Raw genomic sequence first — 25,529 nt, 5'->3', positions numbered from 1 at the left:
GCATGCTTATTGCTGCTCCACACAAACCTAGGGTAAAGATGCCCATGATCTAGCACTTTTCTTTGAACATTGCAGAGCATTTGCACAGACATGCTTGAATTTACACTCACGAGTCAATTTCAAGTAAGAAGAAAGAGAGGGACCTCCTTCTCAGGATTAATGGAAGGCCTAAATTATGGAAAAGCAGTGCAGCTTTTTTCTTAAATGGTAAATTTACACTACATTTCTCAATGAATACAGTATATGAAAAGTTCAATTTGCATATTAACTACTGTTGTGCAGACAGCTTGTCAAGTGGTGATTCTGACAGCGTGGTGTCTGTCTCCATTCTGCTGGAACATCAGATGCCATTTCTCTTCCTCCTGAGAAAACCACTTCTCGTACTTTGATATCCTTCTAAAGTGTTTCAGTTGTAAATTATTGCTAATATAAAATTACCATTAATTTATAGAAGCTTCTAGCTTAAACATAAAAATATATTAAAAGTGAAACAACCATAATCTTAACCTCTAGACATAGATTATTTTTCTATGAACACATTAACATGTATGTCATAATTACTATTGTTTTTTACAATAAAGGGCTCATACTATACATACATACAACTTATTTTTGTACATATTTTGAATCTCCATAATGGCATTTGTAGATATACTTTATTTTTTGTAGTTTTGTTTTTTCTTTAGCCATCTTTGCAAATACTATGTATTTTGCTTCCTTAAATCAGTATTTCAGTAGGAAAAAATCTTAGAAATTAAACTGTGAGGGCAAGCAAATGTGAACATTTACATTTTAACAAGTACCAAAAAATTACCTTAAAACGTATACCAATGTATACTCTTAATAAAATGTAAAAGAGTGATTCACTGCATTCTTTCTAGCTCAGACATTATCAATTTTTTTATTTTAAATTATTGCCTAAGAAATAGTCATATATCTTGTTCTTTTATTTTAAATTTCTATTTGAGAAGTTATGTACTTTTGTTTGTTTGTTTTTTGAGACGGAGCCTTATTCTGTCACCAGGCTGGAGTGCAGTGACGCAATCTCATCTCACTGCAACTGCCACCTCCCAGGTTCAGGTGATTATCAAGTAGCTGGGATTACAGGCGCCTGCCACCACGCCCGGCTAAGTTTTGTATTTTCAGTAATGGGGTTTCACCATGTTGGACCAGCTGGTTTGGAATTCCTGACTTCAGGTGATATCCCGGCTCGGCCTCCCAAAGTGCTGGGATTACAGGCATGAGCCACCACGCCCGGCCAGTTATGCACTTTTTAATGTGATTATTAATCACTGTTATTTCTACTTATTTAAGCTGACTGTTCACATATTTTACCCTTTTTAAAACATTCTTTTTAAATAAATTGATAATAAATGTTTTTGTCAAGTATTGCAGGTCTTCTCCCCTTCATTTATTGAATGTTTGCTACATGTTAGGCTCTGTGCTAAATACTTTACATACATTATTCCATTTAATCGTCACATTAATTTTGGGGAATGTATTATTTTCATTTTCACACAAGGAAAATGGGTTCAGAGAGGTTAAGGAATTTTCCCAAATTTACAGTTAGTTTTATTTTATTTTTATTTTGAGACAGGGTGTGTCTCTGTCACCCAGGCTGTAGTGCTGTGGCATGATCCTGGCTCAGTGCAAACTCTGCCTCCTAGGTTCAAGCAATTCTCGTGCCTCAGTCTCCTGAGTAGGTGCCTGTCACCACGCCCGGCTAATTTTTTGTAGAGGCAGGGTTTCACCATGTTGCCCAGGCCTGGTCTTGAATTCCGGAGCTCAAGTGATCTGCCCGCCTCAGCCTCCCAAAGTGCTGGGATTACAGCCATGAGCCACTATGCCTGCTCCACAGTTTTAGAAGTGGCATTCAAACAGAGCTCAGTCACAACAAAAGGCACACCACAAACTATGATAATCCCCCACCTCCTGGATGGTCTTTTATCTCTTAACTTTGTGGAGGGTTTTTGCTTTCATTTTGCTTGTTATGTTATTATGAAGTTTTAAATTGTTAATCATTCCATATGATGTCTAGGTTTTCCGCCATGATTATAAAGCCCTTTCCTAGTCCCACATGATACGTTTTTTTTTCTTGTAATACTTTTATATTTCATTTCTTTTTAAGTCTTTGGTATATCTGACAGCAATTTATATACGATGCAGATGTATATTTCTTTCCCCAAAGGTCCCAACACCCTTACTGAATAATCTTTTCCCCATAATTTGAGATGACACCTTTATCATACACTAATATGTCCTGTATATTTGAGTCTGTATCTGGACTCCCTTCTGGTATAAAGAAGTGCAGTTGACTTTTGTATAACAACCTTATACCTGTCCACCTTGTTAAACCCTCTTACTATTTGTAATATCATGTCTACAGATTCTGATTTTCCATTAAAATGGTTAATAATTCTCTCTCTCTGCCTTTTTTTTTTTTTCGTTTGACATGGAATTTTGCTCTTACTGCCCAGGCTGGAGTGCAATGGTGCAGTCTTGGCTCGCTGCAATATCTGCCTCCTGTGTTCAAGAGATTCTCCTGCCTCACTCAGCCTCCCAAGTAGCTGAGATTACAGGCAGCTGCCACTACGCCCAGCTAATTTTTGTATTTTTAGTAGAGTCAAGGTTTCACCATGTTGGCCAGGCTGGTCTTGAACTCCTGACCTCAGGTGACCCGCCTGCCTCATCCTCCCCAAGTGCTAGGATCACAGTTGTGAGCCACCGCACCTGGCCCTTAACATGGTTAATAATTATCTGATAAAGATTGTTCTAGTCTTTTTCAATCCTTTCTCACCCTTTTAATTCAATTTATTCTTTTTATGTGCTATTAAAGTCCTTCGAGTCTATGTTGTTTATTTTTTTATTTCTGAAAACAAAACCAAGAATACCAGAAAACCCTAAGGCTGAATAATTGAAAGCCAAACTCAAAAATTGATCTGTAGGGTTGTTCAGTTACTCTATCAGTTAGTCACCAGGTCGTGTAAGTGAAGTCCTAACTTAGAATCAGGAAAAACCGAGACTTTGTGAATTAGGATGGGGACACTCCAAAGGATTCGGAGACCTCCTTGACTCCATGGAGTACTCTGAACTCAATGCCTTGAGCCTCCTCTGCTTGTCAAAGAAGGCTTTCCTTGCTCCTAATCCTCCCGAGGGTGTTTTTCTCCTGACACCAAATGTGTGACGTCCATTCTAACGCCAGCCACTTCTCCAATTCTCTAGACATAAACTGATGTCCAGTAATTCAATTAAATTTTGATACTATTTGCCTGCATTAGCATCCAACCCTACAAGTTAAAGCCTCAGTCCCACAATACTTCCTTACTTCAGATGTCAGCTGTACATGGGGTGCCCAGGTGATCCACATTTCTGCCCAGGTGACTACAAATTTGGGGGTTCCCATGGCCCCTTCCCCTCAGTTTCCATAATTTGCTAGAATGCCTCACAGAACTCAGGAAAGCCCTAAAGCACTGATTATTACCATTTTATTATAAAAGATGACAGCTCAGACCTGGCACGGTGGCTCACACCTGTAGTCTCAGTAACTTGGGAGGTTGAGGTGGGAGTATTAGAGCAGGTAGTTAGACATGAGCAGGGCAGAGGGCCCCTCCACCACCAGGAATGTTAGGCAACCATCAGGTGATGGTCAGGTGGTTGTTAACTGTCTCTTTAAAATAATATTTGGTTGCAGCCAGAGCTAGGGAAAGGCAGTCTCTCAACAGATAGAAAACGCCTGAAACGTGATTAGCGCTTCCCAGTATGATCTCAGGAGTTGGGTGAGTGGGCTCAAGCATGTGCACTAAAAGGCAAAATGGCAGAGTTTAACGGGTATATGACCTTCCTGTAGGAACACTCAACTTGTAGGGAAGACCACCTCAATGTGCATTTGTTCAACTTCGGTAAACACACTGTGCATTGGCCCCTTCCCAAGTGCTGGCAGGCCACCGCACATGCAGAATGCCAGCAGATAAAACCCCAAGTCAAAGGTCATACTGGGCACTTGAACTCCTCAAGACTCCTGCTTGGCTATCTTCCAAGTGTACCTTACATTCTTTCATTCCTGCTCTAAAACTTTTTAATAAACTTTCACTGCTGCTCTAAAACTTACCCCCATCTCTCTCTCTGCCTTATGCCCTTCAGTCGAATTCTTTCTTCTGAGCAGGCGAGAATTGAGGTTGCTGCAGACTCATGGATTTGCCACTGCTAACAGGAGGATTACTTGAGCCCAGGAGTTTGAGGCTCCAGTGAGCTATGATGTTACCACTGCACTCCAGCCTGGGCAACAGAGTAGGACCCTGTCTCAAAAAAGAAAAAGAAAAAAAAAGAAAAAGATACTGCTGAGGAACTGCCAAATGGAAAAAATGCAGAAGGGAAGGTATAGGGAGAAGGGGAGAGAGCTTTTACGCCCTCTGTGGGTGCACCAGCCCTCAGTACCTCCAAGTTTTCAACCCAGAAGCTCTCCAAACTCTGTTCTTTAGGGGTTTTTATGGAGGATTTATTATGTGGACTTGATTGATTAAGTCATTGGCCATTGGTGATTAACTCAACCTTCAGTCCTTTCTCCCCTCCCAAGAGATTGGGAGTGGGGCTAGAAGTTCCAGCCTCTAAAGATGCCTAGGTCTTTCATCAATCCGCCCTCATCCTAAGGCTCTCCAGGCAGCCCCAGCCACCAGTCAGCTCATTATCATACAGAAGATAATCTTATCACACAGGAGATTCCAAGGGTTTTAGAAGCTATGTACCTGGAACTGGCACAAAGACCAAATATGTTTTCTTGTGCTTTACCTCTCCTTTAAAAACATGTAACTCCTTGTTATGAGTTGAATTGTGTCCCTTGCTTCACCAAATTCATATGTTGGAGTCTTGACCCCCAGCACCTCAGCATTGTTGATGAAAAGAGTCAAACTCTGTAAAATACTTGAAGAGATTTATTCTGAGCCAAATATGAGTGGCCAATGCCCGTGACACAGCCCTCAGGAGATCCTGAGAACATGTGCCCACGGTGGTTGGGGAATAGCCTAGTTCTATACATTTTAGGGAGACATGAGACACCAATCAAATACATGTAAGATACACATGGATTTGGTCTGGAAAGATGGCACAACTGAAAGATGGAGGGTGGGGGGCAGTTCCAGGTCATAGGTAGGTTTTAAAATTTTCTGATAGGCAATTGGTTGAAAGAGTTATCAATAGAATGTCTGGGTTACGATAGGGATTGTGGAGATCAACTTTTAAATTATGCAAATGAAGCCTCCAGATAGCAGCTTCAGAGAGAATAGACTAAATGTTTCTTATTAGACATACGGTCTGTGTTGCTGTTAAATGCTGGTTGACTCTGAATTCCAAAAGTGGGGACGGTATAATGAGCCATGTCCGACACCCACCCCCATCTCCATCGTGGCCTGAACCAGTTTTTCAGGTTAACTTTGGAATGCCCTGGCAGAGAGGAGGAGTCCATTCAGATGACTGAGGGGTCTTAGAATTTTATTTTTGGTTTACAGAATACAGCCTTATTTAGGGATAAGGTTTGTAAAGAGGGAATCAAGTTAAAATGAAGTCATTATGTAACTGAGTACTCTCATTTTTTCAGAGTTTTTTTTTTTTTTATTATTTTCTTTTCTTTTCTCCTCTCCCCTTTCCCGCGGCTTATGCCCCCAAAGCATGCCTGCCTCGGAGCTCCCACCCACCAGGAGGGCACGTCAAAAGCACGCCCACTTGGCCACTTCTACAACTTCTGCCCAGGAAGGCACCAACTCAGCCACCCAGTAGTTAAGGCGCTGGGCCAGCAGGGGGACCCCTCGCCCTTGCTCACTCCCTCCCTGGCCTTCCATAAGTGCCCACTTTCTGCTCTGGGAGCCAAACGGCACAGGCAAAGGCGCGACTGACGTTCACTACAGTTCCCCAGGCTGGCTTCGGAAGAAACCGCTTCTTTATGCCATACCTCGCTCTTGTTCATTGGACTCCGCAGGCAGCAAGCAACCAACCCTCTATTCGGTGACCGCTATGGATGGGCCCTAATCCGGTGTGACTGCTGTGCTTAGAGAAAGGAGCAACTGGCCAGGCGCGCTGGCTCACGTCTGTAATCCCAGCACTTTGGGAGGCACAGGCAGGCGGGTCATGAGGTCAGGAGATGAGACCATCCTGGCCAACACGGTGAAACCCCGTCTCTACTAAAAATACAAAAATTAGCTGGGCGCGGTGGCGCGAGCCTGTGATCCCAGCTACTTGGGAGGCTGGGGCAGGAGAATCGCTTGAACCAGGGAGTTGGAGGTTGCAGTGAGCCGAGATCGTGCCACTGCATTCCAGCCTGGCGACAGAACAAGACTCCGTCTCAAAAAAAAGAAGGAGAAACTTGTACATGGAGATATGCGTAAATGTAGAGGGACACGGAAAAAATGGCTCTCTACAAGCCAAGGAGAGAGGCCCAAAATGGATCCTTGCCTCACAGTCCCCAGAAAGAACTCACCCTGCCCCCAACACCTTGATCTTTGATTCCCAGCCTCCAGAACTGTGAAACAATACATTTCTGTAGTTTAAGCCACTTTGTTATGGCAGCCAGAAGAAATCGATACACTTTTTTTTTTTTTTTTTTTTTTTTTTTTTGAGACGGAGTCTCACTCAGCTGGGCTGTGGAGTGCAGTGGCATAATCTCGGCTCAGTGCAACCTCTGCCTCCCTGGTTCAAGCAATTCTCCTGCCTCAGCCTCCCAAGTAGCTGGGATTACAGGCACCCGCCACGACCCCCAGCTAATTTTTTGTATTTTTAGTAGAGACGGGGTTTCACCATGTTGGCCAGGCTGGTCTTGAGCTCCTGACCTCATGATTCGCCCTCCTCACCCTCCCAAAGTGCTGGGATTACAGGCATGAGCCACTGCGCCTGTCCCTAATACACTTTTTTATATGAGAAAGTTACATTGCAAGAGCAAGTAAATATTCCTCTATACATCCCCAACCACTTCCACTGTGTATAGACCAACAGCTAGAGTTAAAGCCCAGTATGCCCCAAGGGACCATTACAGATTTAACACAGGAGAAGGCTTACACATCAAAAGACTTGTAAGACTTTGCTGATTTGTGTCTTCTCTTCCCTGAGATAATTCCTCCAAAGCTTAGCATTCACTGGCTTTTGTTTATCATGCTCATGTCCACTGCCATTTTTTGATGTACTTAATTCGCAGGTCCCTTGTTGGCTCTTTTGTCCTCATTATTCATTTGAAAGCTTCGGGACTACAATAAGGCTATCTATGAGATGTTGGTATAGCGCCTCGAACATCTCTCTTATCTTACTTAGTACACTTGTATAACTTTAACTTATCTTTTCCCCACTAGGCCCTGTTTTGTATGAGGACTGCCAGTGTCTAGCGCAATGCCTGGTACATACCACGTGTTTAATACCTAGTTCTTAAAGGAAGAAGGAAGAGAGGAAGAGGAAGGAAATTCCATCCAAGAAATGCTATCTAGGAACAATGTGGATTTATCTTTCTCTTTAGTTACTTAGGGGCTACATTAGTACCCTTAGAACTTGTGCTGGAGAGATTAGTATTTGGCAGTTTATTGTCTGTTTACCCTTAGAAACTGCATGGGTAATAACAGACTGTGGATAGTCTCATATGCTGTCTCCAAGTACTTTCTCCCTAAAACTAGAGCATATCCTCTTAAACACTGGCCTTGTTCCCCACCACCATGCCCCAGACCCAGGCCCAATAATCCTGGGGAGTGTTCCTGATTAGAACTCTGGGTCAGAAAGGATAAAGATGACTTGGTCTTGCAATCCCACTTTCTGCTCTGTTGTGATACTCTTGGTGTGCACATGGTCCTCTGCTAGGTGCTTTTCATTTCTTTGAGGACCTTCAGTCTTCTGTTCAAGTTTGCATGGTGCTTCTAAGCCCTCTCACTTAGTTTTCAAATTAGCATTCTAGGCCGGGCGCGGTGGCTCAAGCCTGTAATCCCAGCACTTTGGGAGGCCGAGACGGGCGGATCACGAGGTCAGGAGATCGAGACCATCCTGGCTAACACGGTGAAACCCCGTGTCTACTAAAAATACAAAAAACTAGCCGGGCGAGGTGGCGGGCGCCTGTAGTCCCAGCTACTCGGGAGGCTGAGGCAGGAGAATGGCGTGAACCCGGGAGGCGGAGCTTGCAGTGAGCAGAGATCCGGCCACTGCACCCCAGCCTGGGTGACAGAGCGAGACTCCGTCTCAAAAAAAAAAAAAAAAAAAAAAACCAAATTAGCATTCTACTCAGAATAGATAAATGCCAACTTGTAGTTCTTTTGCTTGGCCCAGATTCCCTTATAGTTTGCAGGTATTTTTCCGGATCTTCAGTATGCGATTATGTTCATTTCCTAGTTTCAACACAGATGGTTTTCTTCTTTACTTTTGGTTCATTTCTGTGCATTTTGGGTAAAGGAGATAGATAAATGTGCACTTTTCAGCTACCTTTCTGGACAATATTAGCATTTTCCCTTTACTTCTGAATATCCTTTGGACTCTCCTATATTGGAAAAAGAGGGTGATTTATGACTATTTTAATGGAAAACCAAAATAAATCTATAGAAAAGTTGTTAGATATAATAAGAGTTTAACAAGGTGAATATTATAACAGCTGTACCTTCACCCAGCTCCCCTTGCTCTTCACTGGCTTAGAACTTGCTAGGTTCTAACTCTCTCTCTTTCTCTTGTTGTTGTTGTTGTTGTTTTCCCCCATGGGTGAGTTCTTTATGGCAGTCTCCACCATTTCCTTATAATCATTTTCCATTTGATTTCTATATTCTGACATCCAGTCCCCATCATACTGCAGCAGCTGATCTCTCAAATAAATTCATTGATTTTTTTTTTTTATAATTGCAGTTACATTTTTTCCCTTCACTTTCCTTGCACATGGGACTGTATTTGATGCTGTTAATTAAACCTTCTTTAAAACTTTGTTTTTTCTTTACTTCTGTTTCTTTACTGATTTTGTACAGTAATCAGAAAAATCAGAAAACGATCTGATTTTCTCTAAATCAGGCCTTTTTCCCTCAAGGATCTTTGTGGCCCTTTTCCCTGGTTTTCCTTGAGGAGAAAACTATCTCAGTTTTAGCTGTTGTTTCTATGCTGAAGGCGTGAAGATTTATGTCTACATCTCCTTTTAAACCCAGCTTACGCTCCGCTATTTTAATAGTCTACTGGGTGCTACTGTGAGCAATTTAAAAGACAGAAGGTCTGGGTGACACACGTTAGGGAATTGGAACTAATGTCTGCATGTCTGGCTTGAGTAACAGTAGGGACAGCAGTGCTGTTTCACATACACAAGGAACATGAGGGAAAAAGGGCTCAAGAGGATCATTTTGGTTATAACAAACAGGAACAATGGAAACCACCTGACACCAGTACCAAACCACCAGTGACATTAGTCCAGCAACTTCAAGAGTCTGAACTAGGTAGAAAGGCAAACTGATAGAGGCTCTCGGGAAAAGAGTAACTACTGAGAAGTGAGCAAGAGAAAAAGTAACTTGACAACACTGTTTTCAGACCATTGCAGCTACCTGGAAAGATCCCGTTTCCCGCTCTGGGTGGCTGTTCCGTCTTCAGCGTCAGCACTTCGTCACAGAAGGCCTAAGCAGGGGAGAAGGTTGCCACAGAAGCCAGAGGGAAAGTCTTAGTGAAGAGGGAAGAAAGAAAAGTCTTGGAGAAATACTTTTTGGTATGGCAGTGAGGAGTGTGGTGGCCTTCTTGAGAGCACTCTCACTGCCTTGGTGATGGGGCCATTTTGCAGCGTGTTGGCTGCAGAGAAGGCAACCTAAAGAAGGCATTCATGAAATGCAGCCTGCTCCTTGAACGAACCCGGAGTGAAAGGCAGGAGAATGCACGGCAGCCTGAGGAAAGCCAGGCTGCAGGATGGCTTTCCTTAGGACAGTAAAGCGGACTTACATGCGGAGTTAGAGAGCGACCCAGAAGCATGAAGCATGAAGCATGAGCCAGAGCCCAGGGTGCTTTGGAAAGACTTAGATAGCGGGTAGGGCCCATCCTTCTCTGTCACAGGAAGCAGGATGTAAATGGAGTTTCTTTGGTTGGCTGGAGGCTGAGAAAGTTTGCTTCCTATGACTTCTATTCTCATCTACGGAAATGTGAGAAGGGGCAGTGGGAATGGAAAAGCTACCATGGGAATGAGAGGAGAAACTGAAGAAAAGTGAAGGAATTTCTGCAAGCAATGTGGAAAACTGAACCGAGACTGGAGCCATACGTTTGGGGTGACACCAGATCTTCAGCGGAGTGCTTTTTTTTTTTTTTTTTTCCCAGCTCTACTTAATAATGTGGATAAAGATGATATTGGTGGAAATCAAAGGAAAGTAGAAAGCAAAGGAAAATGGGGGTAATAATAGAGCCTGCCATTTCAGAGAGTGATCAGAGTGACTCACAGTGAGGTCTAGACTAGAGAGGGCAGAAATGAAAGGGCCAAACAGGAGAAGATGGTCGCAGTGGAGATAAAAGGTAGATGGATGAAGAAAACTAGAGAGCTAGAAGGTTGTGACTGGAGATCAGGATGATGGCATTTAAGAGCCAGAGGTGAAGTTTAAAAATGGGGATTGTTAGCTGTCCATGCTGGCACATGCGTATAGTCCCAACTACTATGGAGGCTGGGCGGGGAGGATCACTTGAGCCTAGGTGTTTGAGGGTACAGTGAGCCATGATCATGCCACTGCCCTCCAGCTTGGGTGATAGAGCAAGATCCCAACTCTTAAAAAAAAGGAAAAATAGGGATTGTGCAATAGAATCAAACACAGAGGTCACTTACAAACAGTAATTTATAAGTAGCTTTTGTGTAGCTTTGTTTTTTTTTTGTTTGTTTGTTTTTAGTTAGTTTGTTTTTTGAGACGGAATCTCTGTTGCCAGGCTGGAGTACAGTGGCGCGATCTCGGCTCACTGCAACCTCTGCCTCCCGGGTTCAAGTGATTCTCCTGCCTCAGCCTCCCGAGTAGCTGGGACTACAGGCACTCACCACCATGCCCAGCTAATTTTTGTATTTTTAGTAGAGACGGGGGTTTCACCATGTTGGCCAGGATGGTCTCGATCTCTTGACCCGGTGATCCGCCTGCCTCGGCCTCCCAAAGTGCTAGGATCACAGGTGTGAACTACTGCGCCCGGCCTTTGTGTGGCTTTTTCAGCAACAACACAGTAGTGGATAGAGCTGTAAAGAACATAAGGAGAAGAAGGGAAAATTCAAACAGCTGCGACTTGTTGATCTTTTAATGCTTGGTTCTTGATTTCGAATCCATTGCTGTCTTTACAGGAGAGCACTAATTTCCAGCAAAGAAGTGTAGGTTGCTTTGATCGTATCTCATTCTTACAAGATGTAGACTCACCAATGACTGTTGTTTCTTTCAGTGGGCCTAACGCATATAGCTTCCAGATGTAAAGGTAAAGTACTCCAGTGGGTAATTCATTTTAAATTAGAAATTAGCTTAAAGGCTAATAAAAGTTGAAAATAAAATTTATCTCAAACCTAGTTAGGTTTTTGTTTTTTGTTTTTTTGGCAAGAGAAAATAGATATGAGGAAAGTATTCCTCTAGTGGGAGATAGGGGCAATATGGTGATAACGTAGCCATGGCACAGATAAAGCGGGATCTAATAATTTAGTTAATTTTATCTGTTTATTTGACTGTAGGTACCTGAACATAAAGTTGTTTTGTTATTGTTGTTGTCATTTTTTAAAGAAAAAGCATCAGTGTTCTTTTTTTTTTTTTGAGAAAGGGAGAGGTCTCGCTGTGTTGCCACAGCTGGTCTTGCACTCCTGGCTTCAAGTGGTCCTCCCACCTTGGTCTCCCAAAGTGTTGGAATTATAGGTGTGAGCCACTGCACCCAGTCAAGTTTTCCTTCTTCAGTAATAAGAGAGACACTTACAAAGATACTTGGAAGAAGAGAAATTAAAAAGTTTAGCACTTTTCAGCCACCTAAAATAATTGCATGCAAAAGAGTGATCAAGAAAAATGTCGGAAAAAAACTTTTCTTTGGAAAAATATGTATTCCTTATATTCCTTAAAGCAAAAATGAATAGAAAAAAATGGCACCCCTGTTGTGTTAGAAACTAGAAAAACGATGAATTGTAAATATTGTCAGCTTTAATATTCTTCAGTTTTGATTTAAAGTTTTCAATGCCATTGAGATTTTGTGATGGAATGATTTCTTCTCTTTGTATGGTAGTTAAGGCTTGCTTATTACCACAATACTAGAAACTTGGCCATAAACAGGAATCTATGTGCATGGGCAGAAACTGCCCCATAAACACATTGTTATTTTAAAATCTTAAAGGAGAGAGGATATCAAAGTATACTCTTTATCATTTTCTCTTAGAAAATCTGACATTGTGTTTTGGACTAGTAAATAGAATAGATATTTAGCAGGAAATTTATACGTAGGCCTTTGGGCTTCAAAAATACTTAACCTCTGGCTGGGCGTGGTGGCTCACACCTGTAATCCCAGCACTTTGGGAGGCCAAGGCGGGCGGATCACGAGGTCAGGAGATCGAGACCACCCTGGCTAATACGGTGAAACCCCGTCTCTACTAAAAATACAAAACATTAGCCGGGCGAGGTGGCGGGCACCTGTAGTCCCAGCTACTCGGGAGGCTGAGGCAGGAGAATGGCATGAACCCAGGAGGCGGAGGCTGCAGTGACCGAGATCGCACCACTGCACTCCAGCCTGGGCGAAAGAGCGAGACTCCGTCTAAAAAAAAAAAAAAGACTTATCTCTGTGATCCTTCGGGCATATCTGTAATGTTCATGATTTTGACAGTGTCAGCATAGTTTATTTTGTCACATTTGTGCTTTCATGAACATAAAACGTTTAATTCATTTTCTTTAAAAGGTACAGTAGCATCATTTTAGTTAAGCAGAACAAGTTTCACTTCATGTGAATCAATCGATGAGGGAAAATACAAATTTTGATAAAGACACCAGTGAGTATTTTATTGATTAATGGGATGCATTATTTAGCTTTATGCTTGCAGACCGGCTCAAGATTTAGATCTTAGTACACTGGGAAAAATTTCAGCTATAGAACATGTCGTAACTTTTGTTGTGTTAACATTCAAGCTAGAGTTTAATACTCCTCTGATGAAGGTATTAAATAATGTAGGTTTCTAAGCTGTATGCAACTAAAGCATATTTGTTTCATGACCAACATCTATATCCTGTGATGTTATCCAGTGAGTGAAATGCAAGTCAACTCTACACAAAGCCTTTTTTTGTTTTCCTATTTCATCTTCTCCATCTCTCCTTTCTTATTATAGCATATTTCTTTCACTCTCAGGAAAGAACATTTATGCAGGGCTTGCTTACCCCAACAAAGCACAGGCAGGGCTGACACAAAATCAAGGGGAGAAGTTTGAAAAAAGAGAACTGCTGGGTTTAAATGTTCAGTGATTTACTTGTTGTATTAGTCCGTTTTCACGCTGCTGCTGAAGACATACCTGAGACTGGGCAATTTACAGAAGAAAGAGGTTTATTGGACTTACAATTCCACATGGCTGAGGAGGCCTCAAAATCATAGTAGAAGACAAGGAGGAGCAAGTCACATCTTATGTAGATGGCAGGAGGCAAAAAGAGAGCTTCTGCAGAGAAACCCCCATTTATAAAACCATCAGATCTCATGAGACTCATTCATTCACTATCAGGAGAACAGTGCAGGAAAGACCCACCCCCATAATTAAATCACCTCCCACCGGGTTCCCCTCACAGATGTGTGGGAATCATGGGAGTTACAATTCAAGATGAGATTTGGGTGGGGACACAGCCAAACCATATCACTTGTTGAATGTGCTTGGGTTGTACGGAGTGGGGCTGAGCTGCTGACGTGTGTGCTTCATCCGCTTTGGGGCCATTTTCTTGTGGTATAAACTGAATCATGTGCCTGTCCTCATTTGGCTTCATGTTAGAACCAAAAGATGAGAGACATGTGCCCTTTAAATGGACTTTTAGTCACATTTTGTAACATAATAAATCTAATTTTCAATGAATATACCAACGTATATATCTAGAATAAGCCATTTGCCTCAGAAAACATATGTCAACATACTTACATGCAATAAACGCCAACTGAAGCTTAACTTTTTCTAACAATTGTGAAGTCTCTCAAAACATTTAATACTTCTTTTTAGGAATTGCTTTCAGGGCCATAAGCACATTTTTACAAATACTGCCAACAGTGATATAATATCTTCATCTGTTAACATTCAATTGAATTTTTTGCAAATGATCAAAAAGTCATTCAGAGTAAATTCTGTTGTATAATGCAGATGATCAAGCTGAGTATTTGCCAGGTTTTTATTTTAGAAAAGAGATGTTGCTGTAACATAAGTAAATAGATTCTTGTATGTGGCAGATAAATTTACTTGTAATCCGCTCTAGAGTGAAATTGTAAAAAATATTTATACATGTAAGCATTGTCATCATTCTAAGGATTATTGAATAATGAATATAAAATGTTCTTGTGTATTTGTGTATGTGTATATAATTTTTTGAAAGTTTCTTTATCCTATTGACCCTTCTCATAAACACTAGCATATATATATTTTATTATACATAATATAATTTATATAGGAACATTGTCTTTTTCCCAGTAATGCTGATTCTAAACTAGATTATGTAAATTTCATGTAACATGGCAGTGAACATTAAGAATAGTGGGGTGCTAAAGATATTTAGAAATGATTTTAAAAACTTATATTTCAAACTTATAGAAGGATATTGTCATTTTTAAATAATGTAAAGAAAGAATGCCCCAAACTATCTCTTTAATAAAGTTTTTTAAAAATAAAAAACCATTTGTTCAACACATTATAATGTATATGGTATTTCTCATATCTGGTGGGGTTTTTTTGTAACAACTAGAGAAAATTGCTATTATCATTATTCCCATTTGAAGAGGAGCCTGTGAAGTTTCATTAGAGGTAAATCATCTTGCTCAAGATCACAGAGCAGTAAGTGTTGGAACTGGAATAAACCTAGATTCTCTGACTCCAAATCTGTGCGTGTGTGTGTTTAATGTTTTAACTTTTATTTTAAAAATTCAGGGTACATGTGCAGGTTTGTTACACAGGTAAACTTGTGACTCGGGGGTTTAGTGTACAGATTATTTTGTCACCCAGGTACTAAGTATAGTGCTCGACAGTTTTTTTTCCCTGAGCCTCTCCCATCTTCCATTTTCCTCCCTCAAGTAGGCCCCAGTGTCTGTTGTTCCCCTTTTTCAGTCCATGTGTTCTCATCATTTAGCTCCCACTTGTAAGTAAGAACATGCAATATTTGATTTTCTGTTGCTGTGTTAGTTTTCTAAGGATAATGGCCTCCAGTTCCATCCACGTTCCTGTAAAGGACATATCATTCTTTTTTATGGCTGCATGGTATTCCATGGTATATATGTACTGGATTTTCTTTATCCAGTCTACTGTTGATGGTCATTTAGGCTGAATCCCTGTCTTTGCTATTGTGAATAGTACTGCAATAAATAGACACGTGCATGTATTTTTATGATATAATGCAAATCCTGTGGGTTTTTAAATAAGATAATTTACATGTGAATACTTTGCAGTAGGAAAATGGAGTATAAATCAAAGAGCATTCGATAAGATCTAGTCCTGGCTCTGTCCCTGGGTAGCTCTCTGATCTTAGGCAGTTTATGCCATCTCCTTGGGCCTTAGCATATTAATTTGTCAAATAAATCTCCTTAAAACATAGAACACAGGAACCATAACAAATAAGACAGATAATTCTGACTTTATAAAAATTTATTGTGCCTTAAAGTTAAAAGATAATAAACTTGGAGAAAATATTTGCGACGTATATAGCAGAGAAAAGATTAACATGCAGAACACGTAGCCAATTCCAAAAGACAAATAATGCGATTTAACCATATAAAGTAAACAAGGAACAAATGAGTGAAAGCATAGAGAAAATCTGAGACAAGAAATGTTACCAGGCACCTGAGAGAAGCTGTTTCTTATGACTGACTGCTCATTTAATATTTCAGTTTTTTAACAAGGCATAAAGAAAATACATTGTGGAACGAAGTTTTCATCATGTGACAAAAGAAGACATGCCCATTCTTCAAAAACAAATTTCCTTAGGACTTGATATGGTCTGGCTCTGTGTCCCCACCCAAATCTCATCCTGAATTGGAATTGGAATCGTAATCCCCACGTGCTGGGGGAAGAGACCTCGTGGGAGGTGATTAGATCGTGGGGGCGGTTCCCTCATGCTGTTCTCATGATAATGAGTCTCATGAGGTCTTTGGTTTTGTACGTGTCTGGCGTTTCTTCTGCTGGCACTTCTCTCTCTTGATGCCATGTGAAGAAGGACATATTTGCTTCTCCTTGTGGCATAACTGTAAGTTTTCTGAGGCCTCCATGCACAGCTGTGAGCCAATTAAACCTCTTTCCTTTGGGAATTACTCAGTGTTGAGCAGTTTTTTACAGCAGCGTAAGAACAGACTAATACAAGACTCAATAGGAGGGATTTAGCATTTGATGATTTGCATAGGGAACATTGATTTCCTGATACAGTGGATAACATCTTTAGCAGTGCTTTTTCTCAGACATGGGCAACTCAGGTGGATGCTCATCTTATCCTTGTTTTTAATTTCAAATGTATGTATTCCTTTAATAAAATTAACATATAATCAAGGGTTTAAGAAATATCTATCAGTACAGAAAGGTCCCAGTCTTCCCTGCCAGTATTCACAGCTCCACAGACATAAATACTTTAAATATTTTTGGGTTATGTCCTCTCATAGTTATTTCCGTAGCTTCCAATGATGACATGTGTTTGCTGTGATATTTTGCTTTATCCATATTAATCATTTTTACTGGGGCTTTCTGCTCTGAGAGATGAGGATTTACCTCATACTCTCAATGCAGTCATATTATTATTCTTAGCATCTCTATTTTTTAATCTTTGTAATCTTATACCTTTACTTTTCATCAACTTGGTTTCATCAACTGTTGACTTCTTTTTAAAGTGAGGATGTAAAGAAAAATAGGTTGGGCATGTTGGCTCAAGCCTGTAGTACTAACACTTTGGGAGTACGAAGCGGGAGAACTGCTTGAGCCCAGGAGTGTGAGACCAACCTGGGCAACATAAGGAGACTCTGTCTCTACAAACTAATCATAATAATTTAGCCGGGTGTTAGGGCACATGCCTGTAGTCTCAGCTACTCAGGAAGCTGAGGCAGGAGGATCACTTGAGTACCAGTGTTTGAGGCTGCAGTCAGCTGTGATTGCACCATTGCACTGCTGCCTGGTGTCAGAACAAGACCCTAATGTTTCTAAAAAAATTTTTTCATAAATAAAGAATAAAATAAAAACATTAGTTCCTGTATCTTTCCCTTTCAGCTCTCCTCCATCCTGAATCACAACTTCTGTCATCTGGTTTTTTTGTTGTTTTTGTTGTGATAATTTTACTGTTCTACCACAATAACAAAATATTTTGTGCTTTGTATGTTGATTCTAAAAGTTTAGAGTCAATAACCAGTTTATATTTGAGTTTTCCTGCAATTTGTAATCACCTTTTCAGGACTTGTAGTCTCCTCTCTTATCATTGCCTAAAGTTACTTCTCAAGGGTAGGGCAGGTCTCTCAACTCTCCATTTATTTGGCCGCCTACTTCCAGTGTCCACTGACCAGTCTCCAGAGACAGCAGTCATTTGACCATTTCTTTCCTTGCCTTCCTGGATAAAAATTCATTTCCTGGATCCCGTGTCTTTTTCCTTTCCTGCACTACACCCAATATTTTTTCTGGAGCACATCCTCAAATTCTTAAGAAAGGGTGTGTGAGCAAGTCCATCTTCTGATCCCTCATGTGTCTAAAAATATCTATTCTACCCTCAAACTCCTCTAATAATTTTGCTATATATGAAAGCCTGGATTGAAAACAATTTCCCCCCAGAATTTAAAGACTCTTCAGTATCTTTTAGTAGCCAGTGGTGTGCTGCAGCCTGATGTAAGTTGCATGCTTGCCACTTTATATGTGAATTGGTTTGTTTTGTCTCTGGAAGGTGGTCTGATTTTTCTTCCTCCTTGGGTTCTGAGATTTTACCATGATGTGTCTACTTGCACTTCTTTCCCAGTCATTGTGCTAGAATTCCTTGGGATCACTCAGTCTGGAGGTTGATGTATCTCAGCTCTGGGATATTATTTTCCATCACCCCTTTGAAAATATCTTCCTTTCACTGTTAGTCAAATAGTGTACTTCCTAGATTGAGTATTGTATCTCTTTTTTTTTGAAACTGAGTCTTGCTCTGTCGCCCAGGCTGGAGTGCAGTGGCATGATCTCAGCTCACTGCAAGTTCCACCTCCCGGGTTCATGCCATTCTCCTGCCTCAGCCACCCGAGTAGCTGGGACTACAGGTGCCCGCCACCACACCCGGCTAATTTTTTGTATTTTTTAGTAGAGACGAGGTTTCACCGTGCTTGCCAGGATGGTCTTGATCTCCTGACCTCGTGATCTGCCCACCTCAGCCTCCCAGAGTGCTGGGATTACAGGCATGAGCCACTGCACCCAGCCCAGTATTGTATCTCTTTTAAACATATTTTCCATGTCTTTGTACTTTCGTTTTTCTTTCTGACATATTTACACAACATTTCTCCCACATTTCCTCCTTAGAATTATATATTTTTTAACTTGCAAAAGCTGTTTTTTGGTATCTGATAGTAGTTCTGTTTAGCACCACCTTGGTGATTTATCACTACTTATGATCTCCACAAATCTCTTTGATGATGTTAGAGTTTTACATTTTCAGTATTTGCCAGATTTTCTCCATGATCATTTTTTTTTGCTTATTTACCATAGTGTCTCTTTTTTATGTTGAGGATATTTCTCAAATGCCTGGTGATTTCCTCGATATCTGTTCACATTTGAGGATAAGTTAATAAGGAGATGACTGGGAGCCAAAACCAGGCTACTCAAAACACATTCACATTCGTCTGAAAATGATGCCCTGGTTGACGTAAAACTACAAAGCATGGGCCGGGCATGGTGGCTTATGCCTGTAATCCCAGCACTTTGGGAGGCTGAGGCAGGCAGATCACCTGAGGTCAGGAGTTCGAGACCAGCCTGACCAACATGGTGAAAGCCTGTCTCTACTAAAAATACAAAAATTAGCCAGGCGTAGGGGCACACACCTGTAATCCCAGCTTCTCGGGAGGCTGAGGCAGGAGAATTGCTTGAACCCAGGAGGCAGAGGTTGCAGTAAGCCAAGGTCGTGCCACTGCACTCTAGCCTGGCCGACAGAGCGAGATTCTGTCTCAAAAAAACAAAACAAAACAAAAAACCCTACAAAGCACGGTCTGAAAAACCTGAAGCTGTGGCAAAGAGACCTACTGTCTTTCACCAGAATCTTCAATTTTTGACAGAAACATGGGCATAATCCCAACTGCTAACCCTGACCGCCCCCATCACAGCTGCCGTCTCCAGCCTTGCTTCCTCCTTGCCCCGGCTCCAAGCCTGGAGGGGCTCTGCAGAGATTCCGTAGTGAATGAGCTGTTGTCTCAGGCTTTAAACAGTCACTCATGCTCTTTCTTCCACCTCTGTGGAGGCCACATTGGACTGTGACATTAGTGAGAAACAAACATTTCTTATTATGCTGAGCCACTGAGATTTGGGGGTTGTTTGTTACCACAACATAGCCTAATTCACCCTGACTACTAAACTGCCCAATTTCCTCACCAGTGAAGCTAGCCTCATTGGTGAGGAATAAACTCTATAGCGCCTCACTTTTAAACATAAATGCATAAGCAAGATTCATCAGATATTTGAGGAAAGTGTTCACATGAAGAACAGACTCTTAATAAATCAGAATCAGAGGAACTCATAGGGAACAGAGACAATGCAACGAATAGAAGAAAATATTTGTTTTAAAGGCTGGGTGCGGTGGCTCACGCCTGTAATCCCAGCACTGGGAGGCCAGGGCGGGCGATCACCTGAGGTCAGGAGTTTGAGACCAGCCTGGCCAACCTAGTGAAACCCCATCTCTACTAAAAAATACAAAAATTAGCTGGGTGTGGTGGCATGCATCTGTAGTCCCAGCTGCTAGAGAGGCTGAGGTAGGAGGATCGCTTGAACCCATGAGGCGGAGGTTGCAGTGAGCCACAATCATGCCACCACACTCCAGCCTGAGCAATGGAGTGAGATCCTGTCTCAAAAAAAAAAAAAAAAAAAGGCCAGGCTCAGTGGCTCACGCCTGTAATCCCAGCACTTTGGGAGGCTGAGATGGGCGGATCACGTCAGGAGATCGAGACCATCCTTGCTAACATGGTAAAACCCCGTCTCTACTAAAAAAATACAAAAAACTCAGCCGGGCGTGGTGGCAGGCGCCTGTAGTCCCAGTTACTCGGGAGGCTGAGGCAGGAGAATGACGTGAACCCAGGATGCACAGCTTGCAGTGAGCCGAGATCACGTCACCGCACTGCAGCCTGGGCGACAGAGCAAGACTCCGTCTCAAAAAAAGAAAAAAAAAAAGAATAAAAAGAAAACATTTGTTTTAAAATTATAATTAAAATCTGCAAAGATAAGGAAAGATATTAAACCCATAAAACAAGAAGAAGGTGCTATAGTAAACAATGAGAGAACAAGAAAGAGCTTTTGGAAATAAATAATATAGTAGAAAGTAAGATAAATAAATAGATATGCAAATGTTCATAGCAGTTTTATTTATAATAGTTCCAAACTGGAAACTACCCAGATGTTCTTCAGTGGGTGAGTGATTAAACAAATTGTAGTACATTTATACTGTGCAAATACTAACAGTAAGAACAGATAAAATGTTAACACACACATAGCTTAGAAGAAATTATGCTGAGTGAAAAAAGGCTAATCTTAACAAAAATGCATGTTGCATGATTTTATCTATGTAACATTTATGAAACAACACAATTTTAGAAATGGAGAACATATTAGTGGTTGTCAGGGATTAGGAATGAGGGAAGAGGGAATGGGTATGTTGATTGAGTGGTAACATGCAGGACTCTTACGGCTATGGTACGGTTGTGTATCTTGATTGTGATGGTGGCTATCCAAGACAACACAAGTGATAAAATTGCAAAAAGTCATGCCAAGCACACACACAAACACACGTGGGCACGTGTAACTTGTGAAATCTGAATGAACTCTGTAGATGGTACCAATTTCAATTTTTTTATAGTAGCTGTATGTTTAATATTGCTGTAAAGATACATTTTTCTTATACAATTATTGTTAATAATTTGAAGATGTTTATTGCATTCTATTTTTGGTGGGAAAAAAATGTAACATACTTGTATTCAGCACAACGTTGTGAAATACAAAAAACATGTAACTGAGTAAGCAGGATTTTTCCATTCCTAGCCCATTTCTGAGGACTAAATCATGAACTGCTCCCAATGTAATTAAGTATTTCTTGCAATAGCTGGGCACCAAGTTTAAGATTTATTAATTTTCTCCTCTCAGTATAGGCAGCAATTCACCATTTTCTTTCAGCTCCTTCACGATATCCAATCTTCCCACCAGCTCCCCTTTCACATACAGCTGAGGGTGTGCTGGCCAATTTGAATAAGCTTTTAATCCTTGCTGAACTCCTTCATCCTCCAATATATCAAATGTTTCATATTCAACCCCAGTTCTATTTAGTATTTCCAGAATTTGTTTGCTGAATGCACATTTTGCTTCCTTTTTGTTTCCTTTCATAAAGAGCATCACAGAAGCTTTATTTGTCAGCACTTTGAGCCTTTCCTCTACTTTGGGGGCTTTAGGACAAATTGTATCTAGTTCTTCAGATGGTTGTAGCTCCTTAATTATATGAGCTCTCCAGAAACGTGGCGCTGAGGATAGGTATGCCAATTGGAATAGGCTTTGAGCCCCGGCCAAACCGCTTCATCTGAGAAGACATGAGAACTGCTAAACTAAACATGCTTGTGAAGAATTTCCACCATCTGCTTGCTGAAACCGCAGCGTGGTTCTCGAGGAGTCCCTTTCATAAACAGCATGCAGGGGGCAGCATGAGTCAATTTCTTTAAGCGCAGATTGCGATCTGCTTTGAGATGTTCATCAGTGCTGGCTGGGAAGGAGCCACTAGATGCATGTTGCTGAACTTTTTTGGTCAACTCTGGGACATGTGCACCATCTAATCAGTCAATTTTTTGAGAATTATTGAAAAAAAGAACAGTGGGAACAGAGCTAATTTCATATTTTTCAGATACTTCAGGACACCTTCAGCTTCCAACTTCACAAATGAAACTTGAGGGTGTTCTTTAGCTAACTCTGCCATCACTTCGTTCATCTGTGCACATTGTGGAGCCTGTGGTGCCCAGAAGTGGGCCACCAAGAGGGACTTGGCTTTGAGGTGCAGCAGCTCTTCAAATTGCCCGGCTGAGCTGACCTCTTCTACTGCTGCTGCAGCCGCCTTAGCCGCCCTTGCCACCGTGCTGCTGCCACCACCAATTTCAATTTTTCAGTTGTGATATTGTACGATAGTTGTTCAGGATGTTAACAGCGAGGGGGAAGGGTGCATGACACATCCCAGTACATTTCTTTGCATTTTGAAATAATATTTCCTGTGAATCCATAATTATTTCAAAATAAAAAGCTTTAAAAATCTTCAAATAAATAAACAGATACTTTGGAAGATAAAGTCAATAACATATCCCAGAAAGAACAAAAAAGACAGTGTGGAGGACAGAAGGAGAGAAGGGAAGGGGAAAGATAAGAAAATTAGAGAATCAGTTCAGAGGTGCGTGATAATATTAAGAATTCCAGAGAGAACAGAGTAAACAAAGGAGAAGAAACTAAAATAATAAAAATCTACACCAACTTGAGAACACATGCTTTTGTGCAGAAGGGGCTTCCCGACTGCCCACTGCAGTAATGCAGAAAGGCCCACCTCACCGGAATGACCTTTCAGAACATTGAGAGGCAAGGAGAACACCTGTGCTGGATTGTCTCTTGTCAACCTGATGACACCACCGTTCTTCTGAGGTTGGGAACTGTATTTCCCAGAATTCTGTTCCCAAGGTGGCAGGGATGGAGCTGAGCTTAGGCTCGGTGAACGTCTGATTTGAGTATGGCTCCTGCAGGGTGCCCTGCCTGCCAACAGCAGAGACCAACCTTGAGCCCATGATGTGGCACTGTTATTTGGGGGAATCAACAGTTTAAGTAACGTGGACCATTTCCATCCTGCCAAGAGCACCGCTTTGTTCTCACTGGAGATGGGTTGCCTTCCTGTCCACAATGGTTCCTCCAAAATGGTCATATCTGGACTCACGGAATACCTAATGCAGGGTAGCGGCGCTCTTCCTAGCTGTGCTTCTGACAAGGAAATCTTCACAGCAGATGAAGTGCAGCAATGTGCTCACGAAAGCATCATGTTGTTAATGCCTTTATTTGGAACTCACTGGTCTTACCATGTTTGCCATCATCCTGAAGCTTGGCTTGATAGAGTGGCAGAATGGGCTTTTGAAGATTCAGTTATGGTGCCAGTTGGCAAAATCACTTTGTGGAGCTGATTTAGTACCCGATGAGATGCAGAACATACTCTCTATCAGTGGCCAGTTTATAATGTAGTTTCCCCCATAGCAAAGATATGAAGTTTCAAAAATCAAGGAATAGTGTCTTTCACTGTACATCTAATGATCTACCAAAGTTTTGGCTTTTTATTCCCACAACATTAAACTCTGCTAGTTTGCAGGTCTGGGTTTCCAGGGCAGGAATACTTCCACCAGGGAACACAATGGTGGGTCCATTTAACAGGAATCTGAGACTGTCATCTGGTCACTTTGTCAGACAAATAAAATGGTTTCTGTGCTAGATGGGATAACTGATCTTGATTATCAAGGGTAAATTGGTTGGCTACTGCACAATGGAGGCAAGAAGTACCCGAGCTCCAGGAGATCCTCCTGGTAATCTCCTGGCACTCCCATGCTCTGTAGTAAAAGTTAGAGAAAACTATAGCAACCAGAACAAGCGGAACAGTGTCGCGCAGAAATTTCAAGAATAAAGATTGAGGTCATCATACTAGACCAAAAAACAAATTAAAAAACGGATTGGGCTGGGCACAGTGTCTCACACCTGTAATCCTAGCACTTTGGGAGGCCGAGATGGGCAGATCACGAGGTCAGGAGATCGAGACCGTCCTGGCTAACACAGTGAAACCTCATCTCTACTAAAAAAATACAAAAAACTCAGCCGGGCGTGGTGGTGGGTGCCTTTAGTCCCAGCTACTCAGGAGGCTGAGGCAGGAGAATGGCGTGAACCCAAGGAGACGGAGGTTGCAGTGAGCCGAGATCACGCCACTGCACTCGATCCTGAATGACAGAGCAAGGCTCTGTCTCAAAAAAAAACAAAAAAAAAAAAACAAAAAAAAAAAACAAAAAAACTGGCTGAGTGCTTGCTGGGGACCAATGTGATAGGAAATGAGTGGTGGGAGAAGGGAATTATAAATACCAATTACGACCATGTGACCAGTTCCAGAAACAAGTACTGTAGTCATTAGAGATATTTTCTGTATTGCTTCTGTATTGCTTAGATATGGACATTTGTATATACAAACTGATATTTTTCTTTGCTTTCTCTCCCATTCCAATACCCTCTAATAGTATCAGTGTATGAATCATGGTTACTTCTATGGTTCAGTTTTAGGTTATAGGATAGCAAGATAAGATTGTGAATCAGAAGATAAACATTTATTCACAGATGGATAAAGTGGAACTCTGGGTTTCTTTTTTTAGGTTTGGTTGTATGAAAAATAGTTGAATCATATAATGTAAAAGCATAATGTTGCTAGTATCTTTATTTGGAAGTTAAAGATTAAAAATAGGGTGTATGAATGCTGAGCTGATGAAGGAGTAGACTGTGCTGGATTACCTGGTGTTAACTCAGCACAATTCTCACTCATTTTTAAGGCTGAGAGCTACATTTTCCAGAATGGTTTCCTTTTCTATGTGATTTTTGGTTAGAGTATGCTCATGAGAGAAACTTGTATAAGATTTAGAAGATGGAAGTGAATCAGTTGCAGCTAAATGTGCAGGTAGGCAAGAGCTTCACAGTGGCTTCCCTGCAAACTCTTGAGAGGATAATTGGTGGAAGCTTCTCAGAGATTCCTGAGAATTTCAGTAAGCTTTTGAGAACCACCTCTCCTCAGTGATTCAGACTGAGATGTTTAGCATAGATTTCTCTGATTTTTGGTGACAGATCCAGTGACCTCTACTCCTTCAGCTCTTCCAATAGTCATGAAAGATCCTAATTTTATATTAATTTCCTTATCCGCAGAATGTGTAGGCAGAGCATGATGGTGTACACCTGTAGTCCCAGCTGCTTAGGAGGCTGAGGCAGGTGGATCGTGTGAGTCCAGGAGTTCAAGACCAGCTTGGGCAAAGTAGTGAGGTCTGTCTCTTAAAAGAAGGAAGATGACAGAATACATAAAATGACAAGATTCTAAAAGCTTCCAGAGAGAGTAAAAGATTGCATATAGAGAATGAGAAGTCAGCATGGCATTGAATGTATCAACAATAACAATCTAGATGAAAATGAAGCC

At 41.4% G+C, this 25,529-nt stretch overlaps 1 pseudogene; it reads right to left on the bottom strand.

Annotated features, from left to right (window-relative positions):
• Positions 1-20,900: 20,900 nt before the first annotated feature.
• LOC103222389 (glutaredoxin-3 pseudogene) lies at positions 20,901-22,077 on the bottom strand (annotated as a pseudogene).
• Positions 22,078-25,529: the final 3,452 nt, after the last annotated feature.

The sequence above is a fragment of the Chlorocebus sabaeus genome, chromosome 17 (assembly GCF_047675955.1).
Source record: "Chlorocebus sabaeus isolate Y175 chromosome 17, mChlSab1.0.hap1, whole genome shotgun sequence".
NCBI classification, from domain to species: domain Eukaryota; kingdom Metazoa; phylum Chordata; class Mammalia; order Primates; family Cercopithecidae; genus Chlorocebus; species Chlorocebus sabaeus.
The sequence above is the reverse complement of the archived record's forward strand: the minus strand, read 5'-3'. Positions and strand labels throughout refer to the sequence as shown.